The sequence below is a fragment of the Ailuropoda melanoleuca genome, chromosome 13 (genome assembly GCF_002007445.2).
Source record: "Ailuropoda melanoleuca isolate Jingjing chromosome 13, ASM200744v2, whole genome shotgun sequence".
In the NCBI taxonomy this organism is placed as follows: Eukaryota; Metazoa; Chordata; class Mammalia; order Carnivora; family Ursidae; genus Ailuropoda; species Ailuropoda melanoleuca.
Window position 1 is genome coordinate 49,326,542 of NC_048230.1, and position 14,295 is coordinate 49,340,836.

A 14,295-nucleotide genomic window follows, 5' to 3' on the forward strand; every position below is an offset into this window, starting at 1 on the left:
CTTCCTTCCTTCCTTCCTTCCTGGCTCCATGCGCAGGGTGGAGCCCAATGTGGGCCTTGAATCCATGCTCTGAGATCAAGACCTGAGCTGAGATCAAGAGTCAGATGCTTAACTGACCGAGCCCCCCACATGCCCCGAAAAAAATGTCTTTTTTTTTTTTTTTAAACACAAGTAGTGTTTATGTCACTTTGCAGCCTTTTCACTTGGCAGTGTTATCTTGGAGACCCTTGTGTGTTGGTTCACCTACGATCTCCTTTGTTCTTTTCAGTGGTCACCCCATCATCTGTGGTCCCAGTAGAAGACTGTCAATAGTCCTTTCCCTATTGATGTACATTCTGGCTCTTTCCATTTGGTCCCCTGTCCTAGCACATTCTTCTGTGTATGCATTTACAAGGGTTTGTCTGGGGTCACTCTTAAGTGAGGTCACAGGGAGACACGGCGCTTTGACTCAGTTGCCCTCCAGTACAAGGCTACTGGTCTGTCCCCACAACAGTGTGTGTCCCCCACCTTCTCACACCCGGTTGCTCCGGCCAAGAGAGCAGGGGCACCAGTGGTGTGCCCAGACCCCTGGGAGTTGGGAGCCAGGCCCCAGCACTGTTTTCCTTAGGGGCATGACCTTGGCTCTGACGGGTCAGGAAGAAAAGTTAAACTTTAGTGAAATACATTTCTGAGACCTGCCACAAAGGGGGCGGCGGGGGGGTGGGGGAACCTCGCTGAGAGAAATTAGACCAGAGGCCTACGTACAGGCTCTGCACANAACATTCTTCTGTGTATGCATTTACAAGGGTTTGTCTGGGGTCACTCTTAAGTGAGGTCACAGGGAGACACGGCGCTTTGACTCAGTTGCCCTCCAGTACAAGGCTACTGGTCTGTCCCCACAACAGTGTGTGTCCCCCACCTTCTCACACCCGGTTGCTCCGGCCAAGAGAGCAGGGGCACCAGTGGTGTGCCCAGACCCCTGGGAGTTGGGAGCCAGGCCCCAGCACTGTTTTCCTTAGGGGCATGACCTTGGCTCTGACGGGTCAGGAAGAAAAGTTAAACTTTAGTGAAATACATTTCTGAGACCTGCCACAAAGGGGGCGGCGGGGGGGTGGGGGAACCTCGCTGAGGGAAATTAGACCAGAGGCCGACGTACAGGCTCTGCACTGTTTCTTCAAGTTCTTATGAAGGGCCCTGAGCCTTTCGAGACAGTGTAGACAGACCTCTCTTGCTGGTGTGCCCTCGAGAACTCTGAGCAGCGCTCTGCTCTTCTGATCATTCTGAACCCGCGTGGTAGACCTTCTCTCCTGATCCCCCATGTCCACAGTTTAAATTGGGAATGGCCACGATTGAAGAATGCTCTCCAGCCTTTGAGATCGGGGACCCCGTCCCCTGTGCTCCTCCCCACCCTGCTCGTTGCAGACCTAGACAAGTTAGTCACGGTGTACAACCAGGGTTACTGTGTAATTCGTCATCCAGCTGGGACATTTTTGAATGTGAAAGGCCGAGTTCACTGGACGGGTTTCTGGGATGACGGGTAAAGTAGGGCTTTCCTGCAAACCAGGTTGTATGGGTGTCCTAGCTTTTCCTTAATAGTAACAGTAGTTCATTATTAATAATATAACATTGTAGTTGAGTTATAAGTAAAATTAGTAAAATAACATGATTAACATTACTATATTTTTAGCATGTTTGAAAGAGTAATTTCCCATCTCTGACTAGTTTTGAAATAGACTTCTGTCTGGAGAGAAAGGTCTGCCATGAGGACCACTTGTTAGATTGGGGGAACTATCTGCATGAAAAGGGAAATGTGTTCGCTCCTCTGTGTTTCTGAAGTCATTGTAGAAACTTTAGGAAAAGAGCAAACTTGGGAGAAAGAGAACAGGAACTTTCTGAGGCCTTTCCTGGGGGTTCCTGACCGGAGAGCTGAGGTGCACTATCACCAGCTGTTGGCTTCGCTCAGCACCCATGGCGGGGACTCCGGGCTCCTCCTCCCCCGTCTCACACATGCCATACTGGGGGCCCACTGCACCCCTTCCAGCAGAGCCATCAGACACACCCCACAGCACACGGCCTGGAACAGAGAAGGCCGGAGGTGGCTGGCCTGCAGTATGGGTGGAATGGCCGTTTTTAGGCAGAGAATGTAGTCGAAACATTCCCAGCTCAAAAGCACCATAGGAATTAGAAAACATTTTACAGTCTCTTAGAAAGAATTGAGATTTTTGCTCAAACTTCAGTTATTTCCATACTAGCTAGATGATTTTTGCCATATGGGAATATGGCAAATTCCCATACTACGGTGACACTTAAGGGTTTTCTGTAAATCAACTTGCTGTATTTATGTAAATGAATTTACTTTAAAAGGAAAATTATACCATTATCACTTGGCTTCTGGCTAAGAATTTTTTAAATATACAAGATAAATGCGTAGCTCTTAAAATGGACAATGTTGGACCTTGGCCCCTTGGAATCATCTCGGGCACCATCTTTGTCAGGCATAGCCCTGTCTACTCGCCAACAGATGGCAAGGGGCTGAGTCTGTTCATCCCTCTAGGAACATCCTGGTCTGGACCCTAGAAAGGATGGCCTGACAGGTGGTCTTCCTGTGCCGTGTAGCATATTCTTGTCTCCCTTGCCAACAGATATTTACCATCGAGGGGGACACGTTTGATTTTGACCCCAGGATCTAGTGAGGCAACTCTTAGCTCAGGAGCGCTGGGAAGGACTCTGGTTCCAGCCAGCTGAAGCCTGGTGAGTTTGCACAGGACTGAATTACTTGGGGCATATTTTCTTTCCATGACATTTGCCTTCTAATAATAAATCGACAGATGTAGTTGTCTTGATCTGCCTTTACCATGACATTTGCCGTCACTTCACATGTTTTTGTTTGCAGACGCAGCCAAGAAACAGGCTTATCAGTGAGGCTTTAACCCGTGCCCTTGGCCTCAGCAGAGCTCTGTCCCAAACAACAGGAGGGTGGGCTCAGGCACCTTGTACTTCCTGCTGGCACGTCTCGCAGGGCCCACCCACTCCCCCCTTGGAGCGGGAGGCCTCTCCTCTCACGCTGGGCTTTTCTGGGGATTTGGGTGGGGGGAGGTGGGTCTTTTCTCCCATCATGCGCTTGGTTCTTGATTGGATGCCAGAAAATGCCAGAAAAGAGCCTGTGCCTAAAAATACGCCTTCAGAAGTGTGGTAGGATACACTTTTCATACAGGTCAAAAGCCAGCAAAACGAAGCCGATCTATCCATGATGGAAGGAACACGTTCCCAGAAAGCATGTGATAAACTAGAGATTTGTTACCCTGTTACTCTGGCAGAGACGGTGGATGAGGGCAGGGGAGAGAGGCATTCTAGTAGATGAAGTTACCGGCTGTGTCGTGCTTGGGTTGGCTTGTTGTATATTTTTAAATACTAAATTTAAAAAGTATGTGTCGAGGTCGTCTGCATGGATCAATGGAATGGGACAGTTGAAACAAATCCAGGGCATTTGGGGAGGGGACCCGTTGTGCTGTGGCCAAAGGAGGTGGTTTTCAGGCCGGGCTGTTGCTGACCAGACGCCAGGGCTCTGCTTACCCGTCTTTCTTTTGTACAAATCGAGAAGTTCCAGGGTTTCCTAGCACGTACTAGGTTCCCAGCAATTTGTTGGTTCTTTTTCTACACGTATATTGCGAGTATATTTGAATATTGAATTCAAATTTTGTTGAATTTTTGTTGAATCTTTTTTCACATGCATAAATTTAAATTTGTCCTTACGGAAGTTTCCTGGCGTACTGAGGTGGGGACGAGACCCCAGCTGTACTAGGCCATCAGTGCTCGCTCCCTCTTTCACCCCTATTCCTTCTTCGGGTGTCTTTTTTAAGGCATGTCCCAGAAATCATACCATCTCCTGCTGCTCTTTCTCGGCTCTTTTGGGGCTCTGTCGAAGCCACCTTCTTCTCCGCAAGGAGAGCAAGTCAGGTAACCAACTCTGCCCTTCCCTCCTCCCCGTGACACACTTAGTCACTGCACAGATCTGGGGCCCCCTCACTAGGGGAGTAGACTCTAATCCCATGAGCCCCAGGAGTCTCCTGAAACCGCCACCCATCTTTTGGGTCCCCTTTTAAAGGCCTCCAAGTTGATCGCTGGAGATTTTCCCAATTCCCAAAACAATGTAGATACATTTTCAATGGCCAGGCAAATTTCAACTATGCTCTTTCTAAAAGAATGCACATTTGGAACGTACAGAGCCCAAATCAGTGTGATGTCAGTTGTCACTGTCCGTGTGGAAAGATTTTGCCACGGCCAGCTGCTGGGCCTCTTTGTGCTGTATTAATAGCAGGGCCATGGGGCCCAATGGGGTCGGAAGCCAGGGAGAGAAGAAGGGACAGCTGTGGCGGACATCACACCATGTTCCAGGCATGTGCTCCTGTGTCATGGGCACACAGATGGCCCACACCTTGCCCTGCCGCTCAAAGCCCCCCAGGCCTGTGCCTGTCTTCTCCTTGTAGGGTCAGGAATGGGCTCAAGCGGACAGCACACTTGACGAAGGAGCCAAATTAAGATTGGTGTGATTGGAATAGAGGGTTCGGGCGGCCCAATGTTCTGGGTCAATTTACGCTTTTACTGGAAGCGGAGGCATGTGCGGGCCGAATGAGGCAGTGGTATTTAAACAGCTGGGGGTATTGGGTTCTATATGCCAAGGCTGGACAGATATTTTTAAATGTCACAGGCCACATGGAAGCTCAGTTGGCAGCAGGATGGAGGGGCAGGGGGATTTGGAGGACACTGCATGACCACGGCTGGATATGGTCAGGAGAGCTGGGTAGGATTAGTGCCTGGGAAGAAGCCCAGCACGTGAAGTTCAGTGAAGAGGTAGCAGGAGGGTCCTTTGAGCAAGCGGTCGGCGCTGGCGGGCAGGGGCGGGGCAGATGGAAAGGCGTGGAAACGCCAAGGACGAGTCGAGAGCGGAGAGGTCAGCAGGGTTGAGCCCCCTCGCTCACAGGAACAGGCCACAGAGTAAACCTTGGCCCCGGTTTTGGCGTCAAACAGAACTAAGCTCCAACCTCAGCACCCCACTGTCTGCCCCACACCCTTGGGGTGACTCATTGATCTGCCGAGTTGGTTTCCTGACTTACAAGGAAGGGGACCTGGGCTCCTGGAGAGTTAAACCAGACGGACAGCACCGGACGCTCAGAAACAAGTCCCGAAACGGTGGGTGTTATTATTACTAGCAGAAAGTAACCTGCGGAAAACCCCCTTATGGAGTGGGGCTGCAGACTGCCCTCTGGGCTGATTCCCCCCAGAAACAGGTTGTGTTTCAACCACACAAAATCGCTTTCTTAAGTCTGAATTATGATAGGCGCCAATGTTTAGATATTAGGAGATATTACCAGAACTTTTGGAGAGTTGACGTCTCCTGGCCTATGCTCCAGAGCCTCTAGCCGTCTGGGGCCTGTCCACAGGCAGCCTTCGCCGAGGGACGGCTGCCCCCTGTCGGCGAGCTGCAGACCGCCACTGCTCCCGCCGCCATCTGGCCCCGTCACTCATCTCTGAGCAGGGCCTGGCCTCTGTAGGCATTTGCACTTGCTTTCTGTGCAGTGAAGTGGACCTATTATTATCTCAGAAGGGGCAAGGGCTGTCAGAATTAGCCACTGAATTGCTGGCTGGGGCCACCTTGACTTTGGCATGACACTGGTCTTGGGAGTCCTGGGCTCATGGAAGAGCACTGAGTGGCCTGGCCTGGGAAGGGGGAGGCGAAGGAAGGGGGCCACGAGCTTTCACGAGGGCCTCTGCCAGGGCCCTGGAGGCAGCTTGGTTGCCTGTTTCCCTCCCTGTGACCCCTCGGTAACCTGAGGAGAAACAACAGGGTTAGGGCCGTTTCTGTGGCGGTGCCAGCATCTGTGCGGCTCTGGGCCTCTCAGCCACAGGATGGGGCTCAAGGAGGCTTGGGAAGGCCAGGGCGGGTATGGATCCTGGATGCGGCTTCTCAGCCCAGGGAAGGAAGGCAGAGGGGTGGAGGGGGTGCTCAGGGGGCTCTTGGGGTCCTTGACCAGGGGCAGGCAGCCCTCAGTTGAATCCCTGTTGCTGTGCAGAACCTCTTGCTTGTCCCGGCCCCTGGGAAGAGCCCATGGTAGCAGTGACGCAACTGGGCCTTCAGGGCCTCCCGTGCGAGGTCTTGGGAGACCCCTCCTCTTCTGAAGAACCAAGTCTTCTGTGGGAGAAACACTTGGTAGGGTTGGCTATTTACACACAACCAGCCTCAAACTTGGAGAAGCCCTTCCTCCTGATTTGTTTGCTCCTTTATTGGAAATGTCTGATGGTGCCTCCCACATCCTAGGCATTAGGGAAATACATTAATTCATTTAATCTTCACAGCGACTTTATAGGGAAACTGAGGCACACAGGTCAAATAACCTGTGCAAGGCCATACAGCTGGACAGTGGTGGGGCCTGGTTTTGAACTCCAGAGCCCACCTTCTAAACCGCTGTCTTTCAGTGCTGCTTGGAGATGGGGTTGGGGGGTGGGCTCCAGGGAGGAGTCTGAGATGATCCTTGGGCTGAGTCAGGAGCTGCCATGTCGCAAGCTGGGGAAAGGGCCTGGCGTGGGAAAGTGGCCGGGAGCTCTAGCGACAGAGGGAGGCCAGCCTGGCTGCAGGAGTGAGAGGGAGGGAGCAAGGCTGGACTAGGGCCATGGAAGCACTGAGGGGTCTGAGCCATGGTCTGCATCCACGTCCTCTAGCGCCCTTTCTGCTACTGTGCGGAAGAGGGATTGTCAGAGGCAGGAGGAGTGGCTGGGAGACCAGCTGGTCCAGACCCGTGAGTGGTGATGATGAGTATGTTTGAGATGCATTTGGGAGGCTTACAGCATTTGGCTGTGGATGTACTAGAGGTCAAAGGTCACTCTGATTTGCTCAGGGTCTGAGCTGGGCAGCTGGGTCTGCTGATCTGGTCTGCTTCCTGAGGTGGTCCAGTCTGGGGGGAGGCTTTCCCTTGGAGACCTCTTTCTTGACAATGTAGAGGGGGATCCCTGGTACTTCTGGAATGTTCGTCAGCCTGTGGTCAGAGCTGGTTCCTTCCAGCCTGGAGCAGACATGGCCTCAGGGCAGGGTGGCCTTGGAGACCTGGCTGGGGTGGGATGTGACTGTTAGGAAGAGCAGACACCCGTGTGTGTGCGACCGGTGACACAATTTCCAGCAGTGCCTTCCCTCTCACCTACACTTCTGGAAGGAGCAGTAGGACCTGTCGATGCAGTGTCCTGAGTCTTCCCATTTTAACTTTCTGATAGGTGAGGACAGTGAGCCTGGAGAGGTCAGCGCCTGAAGCCGTTCGCCACACCCCTGATGAAAACGGTCAACTAGGTGCGTGGGTGGCCATTGCTCAATCTGGGTACACTGTGAAGAGGTCTTCTGGACACCCCCAGGTTCGCTTGGAGCCCTGCCCTTCATCTTCCTCTCTTCGGGTGATTGATGTTCCTGGGGGCTCGGACCGAGGCACAAAGTGCCCCAGTCCCTCACCACCAGATGGCGCCGCTGCAGTGATGATGTCGCCGGGGCTCCCCATGCCCCCTTTCTCAGGAGAGTCCCTGTGGGGGGCTTCCTCTGGTCCCCTTGACCTGGGACGCTTCTTGGACCTGCTCTGGATCTGGCCATGTGGTCGGGTAAGCGATGGTGCCTGCATGGGTCTCCTTGTCTGCAGTGACGGTTGGGACAGAGATGACGGGTTTCCATCAGCGCAATCATTCGATGGTGGATGAGGCCACAAATTCAACTGCCTCGCTTCTCCTTGTGTTCCCTAGCTTCTGTCCCTGCTCTCCAAGATCAGCAGGCCCGCCGTAGTCCTGTCTGCTTCCTCTGGCCAACCAGGAAGACTTCAGAGCAGGTTTCTGTCAACTTGTCTCCGTGTGCTCTGCTCTTGGCTGGCCGAGCTCTGAAGTCAGCTGTGGGCGGGTGATCTGTCTAAGACGCACAAGAAGGCCTCGGAGACTGTGACTCCCGGCTGGTTTCATTAACAGCCCATTCTCTCTCATCAGGAAAGAGGCCACATTTCCGAAACCACCACTCTCTCTCTGAAATCAACAACAGACAACAGTCTAGATTGCCTGTGAGCACGAGTGGCACGGATGGCCGTTCTGGCCGTCGGGAGAGAGCTCAAGCACCCGAGCTGTCCGAACGCAGGCGGGGTGGCTGTGCTGTGTGCGCACGTGTGTCCATGTCTGCCTTCATGTATCCTATTAACCCTTCCCCTTCCCTTTCTCTGCCCCAAGTGGGTCTGCTCGCAGGTGTCCGTGGAGCTTCCAGCAGCAGTGTCCCTTTGAAGCGCTGACACCGCTGAGCCTGGTTGATGCCACTTCCTTGGTTTGACTCTTAACGCTTCAGCCTCTTCTCGGTGGGACTTTACCCTTTGCTCCCTGGAGGAGAGGTTTGCTAAATACACAGATTTGTGTAAGCAAGGTTTAAGGAGGAAAAGACTGATCTTCACCTTCTGCCAGAAGCTGTTGTTCTTAAAGGCTTCTATGCCGTGTTCTTTGCAAATGTCGCTTGGTAGTTGAGTCATTTTTAGCTTTGAGTACAGGCCCAGCAAGGTGGCCCCTTACAAGCACCTCGTCAGAGCTGACTTCGGGTTCACCGCCGGGCTTTTGTACGATGGCTTGATTAATTCACGGAGGTAACCCCACCACCCAAAGCCACCTGAAATGAGAGGATTTACTGTACCAGTTTACTTCCAAGCCAGATCAGGTGAAAGCGGGAAACTCCAGACCATCTGTTGTTAAAAAAAAAATTAATAACGGAACATCCACCGAGCAAACACTTTGTACTGCTGCATAATAAATGTGGGATGCAGTGACCTCGGCTGAGGGGGCCGCGGGTGTGTCTCCCCACTCCCTGCTTGTCTGGGGCGCCGGGCTTTGAGGTTTGCAGCCTTCTGGCCCCCCAGGGGAGGGCTGGAGGCCGAGCCCTCAGCCGTGCTCCCGTTCCGGCTCGGGCTCCGGTTGCTTTCATCATTTTCTCACTCTCTTCTCGACGCCGCAGCCAATGTTCCAGGGAGAACGTGCAGGCTCCTGTGGACAGTCCTCCTGCTCCCAGGGCATCCGCCTGGAATCTCCGAAGTTAGTCGTGCGGACCCGGCTCAGAGGCGCCAGCCCTGGAGGAGGACACGGGGGTGGGGGGTGGCGGCGGCTTTCCCCCACCATGAAGGACCAGCCTCCTGCTTGGCTTAGGAGTGAGCTGACAGCTCCTTCTTGATTTGCAGCCTTTGTTCAGAACGAGGCAGGGGTTCTCCGTCGTTGCAACACTCGAGTTAGGCAATTGTTCCTAGACTCTTCTCCTGGGGCCCCGCACGGAACAGCACGGTGAGCACGCACCCGCCACTCAAATCAAGGTAGCGACAGAACCTTCAGGGAGAAGCCTTCGGAAGATGAACTGTTGAGGCCGGCTGTCAGCGCGTGAGGCCGTGACAGAGCTGTGATGAAGTTCTTTTCCATGGTGCTCAGAGCCTGCCGCCAAGGCCCTGGCAAACCCACGTTCAAAGGCCGTTTCTTCAAAGTAAACAGCGCTGCCTTTGAACTGGGAAGGGAAACGGGTCGGAAGGCAGGTCTCAGTCAGTGTGTGTGTTTGAACGGGCTCCTCCAGGAGAGGTGCATGGTTTCTGGTGGCCTAAACCCTTGGGGTGCAAAGAGGGGCCATCAGTGTCCTGTGACGTCTCCATCCATCTGGGGCCACCCTACGTCCCCATGGGGGGCCAGGCTGGGAGGGGTGACAGGAGACCCTGGGCCACGTTATGACATCAGGGAGGGGGAGTGCGTGAGGCACAGCCTTGTGTGGGGGTGATGATGAAGGGCTGTTCCGGAGGGCCCCCCCCAATCCTGTTGTGCTCGATTCAGAGGGTTGGGTGGAGGCTTTCCTGAAGGGCTCTGAGGAGCGCTGCACCCCAGGCTGTGCCGTCAGGAGGCGGGACACAGGGAACCTGACAAGGGAAAGGCCACATTGTCCGCCTGCCCCCCCACAGAGGCCCCCACTCGACCGGCGAGCACCCCACGTAGCCAGAGGCCACTGACCATGCTGTTCTGCCCCAGGCCTCCAGCGGCTACCTGGTGTACCGCCCATGCTCGGAGCTCGGCCTGGACACCTGCATCGCCCCCACCAGCCCCAGATGCTGTTTGGCCCGGAGCTACCCGAAGACCTGCCCCTGGGCCTGCTCTTCCTCTCCTGGGGGTCTTCCTCACTCACCCTGGCTTCCCACCTGCAGGGAGCCCCCTGCCACCCTGCTGTCACTGGCACCACAGCCCCTGTCATCTCTGTCCCGGTCCTGGGAACGTTTGCTGCCACCTCTTCTAGTCCCTGAGCTCCCGGGATGAGGGCCAGGGCTGCCCTGAGGGTTATCATGTTCTCCAGCTTGGTCTTCTCCCGTGGTGTGCAGTTGGTGCCTAATAAGTGTGTGAGCACGAGGAGGGTGAATGCCTTTCTCTTTGTTCGTTCTCCACGGAGCCCTGCCTGCTCGCCTCGCGCCCGTGGCCGGAGGTCAGCGCGGGGCCGTGGTTCCCTTGCCTCTGCTCCGTTTCCCTTGAGCTCCTGCTGGCTGCTCGTGGGGCTTCTCAGGAAGCGTGATCCCACGCCTGCCCCCAGGCCGAGCCGGGTGCCTCCGTCCTTTCCACTGATTACAGGTGGCATTTATCATCACATGGAACTTACTGTCCGAATGCCTGGCTTCCCCAGCAGACTGAACCCCAGAGGGCTGGGCCTGTCTTTCTCACACGCTCAGCACAGAGCAGGCAGTGAGGTCACAACTGCTGGCTGGATAGATGGATGGATGGAGAGAGCAAAGGGATTCATACAGTTGGGACATGAAAAGGCAATTGAAGGAGTATCCCAAGTTGAGAGTGGCCTCATGACCGTTCATGCGACTCTGGACCCGGGACAGGCACGGGAGTGAGAGGCGTTCCAGAGTTTGCTGAGAGCAGGGGAAGCTCCCTCCTTCCTGTCAAACGCGTTCTCCTGCGAGACCGGTGAACCCATCCTGTCACAGCAGCGTCATGCACAGCGGATGCGGAACTGTCTGGGCCTTAGGACAGCCCCCCCCCCCCAGACCATTCGCGAACCTCCACGGGGTCTGGCCTGGCTCGACAGGTGGGGGAAGGGGGACTGAGGGGCCTCGGGTGCCCGGCTCTGCAGGGGCTTTGTGCTAGGCCGGGTGGGGGCGGTCATTCTGGTGATGCCCTCGGGCCACTGGCCTCTCTGCCCCCTGCCTGCTCCAGAGTTCTCCCAGCCAGACTTGGGTCGCCCCGCCACAGAGGTACCAGGCAGTAAAGGGCCTGGCAAGTGGGACAAGGAGGCCAAGGGCATGGAGAGGCCGAGAGAGAGAATGAAGTACGGGGCCTTGGCTACCAGACAGCACGTGCCATGGGGAAGGCTCCAAGTCAATGGCTTCGGAGACTGTGTCAGGGCGTGGGAGATAATGGGCCTCCTGGTCCAATTCTGTGGCCAGGCACCCCTAGCCCTCTCCCCTTCTGAGTGCTTTGCATCCCCAGCACAGTTGTAATGCTAACTGCCACCCACTTCTCTCGCCTGTAGCCTTTCCTTCTATCTCGGGAAAACAACGTGTCTGTCCTTGCCAAGGCCAACCTTCCTTCTTGTGGCTTCTGCCTACTCTGGCCGCCTCTTTCCCACCACCGTTCAGCCATGGGCACACAGGAGAGGCAGGAATCCCTTCCATGAGACGTTCCCTCCAGTGGGAGAGGACGGCTGTAAAGAACTTGGGACTCTGTAGTGTGCTGAGTTCTGTGCACTAGTGCGCCCACTCGGGGGGACCAAGAGGATGAGTGGGTGTGGGGGGAGCAGGAAGACAGGCTGCAGACTTAAACAGGGACCCCCGTGCTCCCTCCCCTCTGTGTCCAGGCCCTGGGCTTCCCCACCATCAGCACTGTTGCTTTTTGGGGCCGGACCGTTGTCTGTGGTGGGGGCCGTCCTGCGCACTGTGGGGTGCCTGGCAACGTCCCTGGCCTCCACCCACTGGAGGCCGGTAACCACCCTTCTGCCCACTTGTAACAACCAAAGATGTCTCCAGACATCGCCCAGCGTCCTCTGGGGGGAAACCCATACCCCACTGGAGACTGCAGTGAGCTTACACAAATTTTATCTTGACCTCATGGGAAGAAATAAAAAAGGACAGAAAAAGATTTCACACATCACCTGACCTGGACTCGATCCTACTGCCCCAGGGTAGCTGAGATTAAAGAAAGCCTATACCCTTCCGTGGTCATGGTGATAGAGGAGGTTTAATCTGGAGGCTGAGGGACGTTGCAGAAATAGCTCTGGATCAGTGTCCATCGTGGGCACAGTGCGCAGATGGGTCTCTGCGCTCCACTCGGGCCCTGGGAGGCCCTGGAATTAGTGTGACCCCAGCAGCATCAGGCACGCCCCACCCTCAGACTTTGGTCTCCAATGCCATTATCCAAGAGAAGGAACCAGGCTTCTTGTTAAAAGCTTGTTCCCGGGCCCGGGCAAGGACCACAGATGAACCAGGAGCACGGCGTTGTGGCAGAAGGTAAGGACGTGCTCCAAAACCAAAATGGGGGCCATGGTAAGGGACACAAGAGCCACCAAGAGTGCTCCCGGGGCCCAGAGTGGGACAGTTTCACAAGCTAGCACTGGATTATGACCCCCGAGTCTATACTGTTGGAAGTAACTGAACAAATAGAGAAATGTGTACAGGACAGACGTCTTGCATGGAGAATTCCAAAGAATTTGTGACAGGAGTTTGTGTCCCCTTAGTGCCCGCGGTTCGTGGTCACACCGCTTCAGAGAGTGAAGAGGAGGCTCAGACCAGGAGCGGTGGGCAGCAAAGCAAAGTTTATCGAGCAAGAGCGTCAAGCTCCCGGAGGGGGGGGCGGAGTGGGTTGTCCCCGGCGTTTCTAAGTTTAGGGGTTTTTATGAGCTCTTTTGTGGAACTATCTTCAACAATCAGGATGTGCTGAGTCGTGCCGATCAGGACTTTGGTCACGTATCTGTCTGCCTATTAGGTTCGTGTCCACATGCTGATGGTTTTTTTGTCCCTCGCATGGGGGGGCTTTGGTCTTAACTGCCCCTTGCCTGTGATATTGACAAATGCTTCTGTGGTCCATTGTCCTATTTTAGGACATTCTGCAGAAGTCATTTCCACAAAGGCTGCAAAGCAAACTGTCAGTGTGGTCCTGTCTGAGCTATAGGACAGGATGTCCATGGTGTTTGCTTAGCTGTCCTGACTCCATAGTTCCTTGTTGGGGACCCTGGCCCTGACTACCTGACTGTCCAACCAACTCCTCACAGATTCATGTAAAAGCTGCTTACGAGGTGGGGCCATAACTACCCATCCCTCAGTCTGGGCACCGCTCAGGGACTAGCTTCCATAGCGCCGCACGGAACCTGGGCAGAGGGGAACACCGCACACCAGCCGGGGCCGAGGTTCACATCGCCAGTGACGGAGTCTGCTGAGGGCACGGATCCAGACAGACTGTGATGAGAAGACCATCAAGTCTGTGAGCTCCCTCCCGAACCCATCGCCCCGATCCAAGTATGAACCAAACATCGGGGACCTGCTACCAAGGATCTACCAGCACTCCTCAAAATGGTCAAGGGCATCAAAACCAAGAGAAATCTGAGACACTCAGCCAAGAAGGGACGTGACAACTCAATGTAACGTGGCCTGGGTGGGATCCCGGAACAGAAAAAAGGCATTTGGTGGAAACCAGTGACAACTTGAATAACACATGGCATTCAGTCAATAATGTATTTTATTGGTTCATTCATTGTGGCAAATTACCACAGCAATGTTAACAGTGGAAACTGGGTGCTGGGCACATGGAAACTGTACTATCTTGGTAACTCTTCTGTAAATCTAAAACTATTTTAAAATTAAAAGTTTACTTAAAATAGAGGCATATGTGGCCCAGTCTCGTGAGGAACAGAAACCAAGGCACCAGGCCTTCCTGGATGCCCATCAGTGCTACAGAGAGAACTAAGACGGGTGAAGTTGCACCCTGCCCCCACACCCACGTGGGGTGTGGCTGATCTTTTTTCTGTGCCATGACTCCCCGCCTTGCACCATGAGCCCAGTGGACGGGGTTCCTCGTCTGCCTGAATGCCACTACGCAGCTCTGCCCCCTGGGCCCGGCAGGCGCACAGCCAACATCGGGTAGCAGATGAGAGATAAGAGAGGCCAGCCCTTCATGTGGGGGAGACCGGACAGGAGGGAGGAAGTTGGGCTGGATACGAGGTGTGGTAGGACACTTGGTGCCAAGGAGTACCTGGGGCTCCGGCTGGGACCAGACAGCCAGTGGGCAGGCCTGAGGGGTGGTGCTGGGTCT

The 14,295-nt window shown here is 54.7% G+C and overlaps 1 long non-coding RNA gene across 2 annotated transcripts in view; it reads left to right on the plus strand.

Annotated features, from left to right (window-relative positions):
* LOC117795402 overlaps positions 1-13,935 on the plus strand; it is a 38,593-nt gene extending 24,658 nt beyond the window's left edge. Inside the window, exons 3-4 of one of the 2 annotated variants that reach the window (XR_004619392.1) lie at positions 7,243-7,614; positions 7,753-13,935. This is a non-coding gene — a long non-coding RNA (uncharacterized LOC117795402). Of the gene's footprint in view, positions 1-7,242 lie in introns of both variants that reach the window. The other variant, XR_004619391.1, reaches the window with a different exon arrangement.
* The last annotated feature ends 360 nt before the right edge of the window (positions 13,936-14,295 follow it).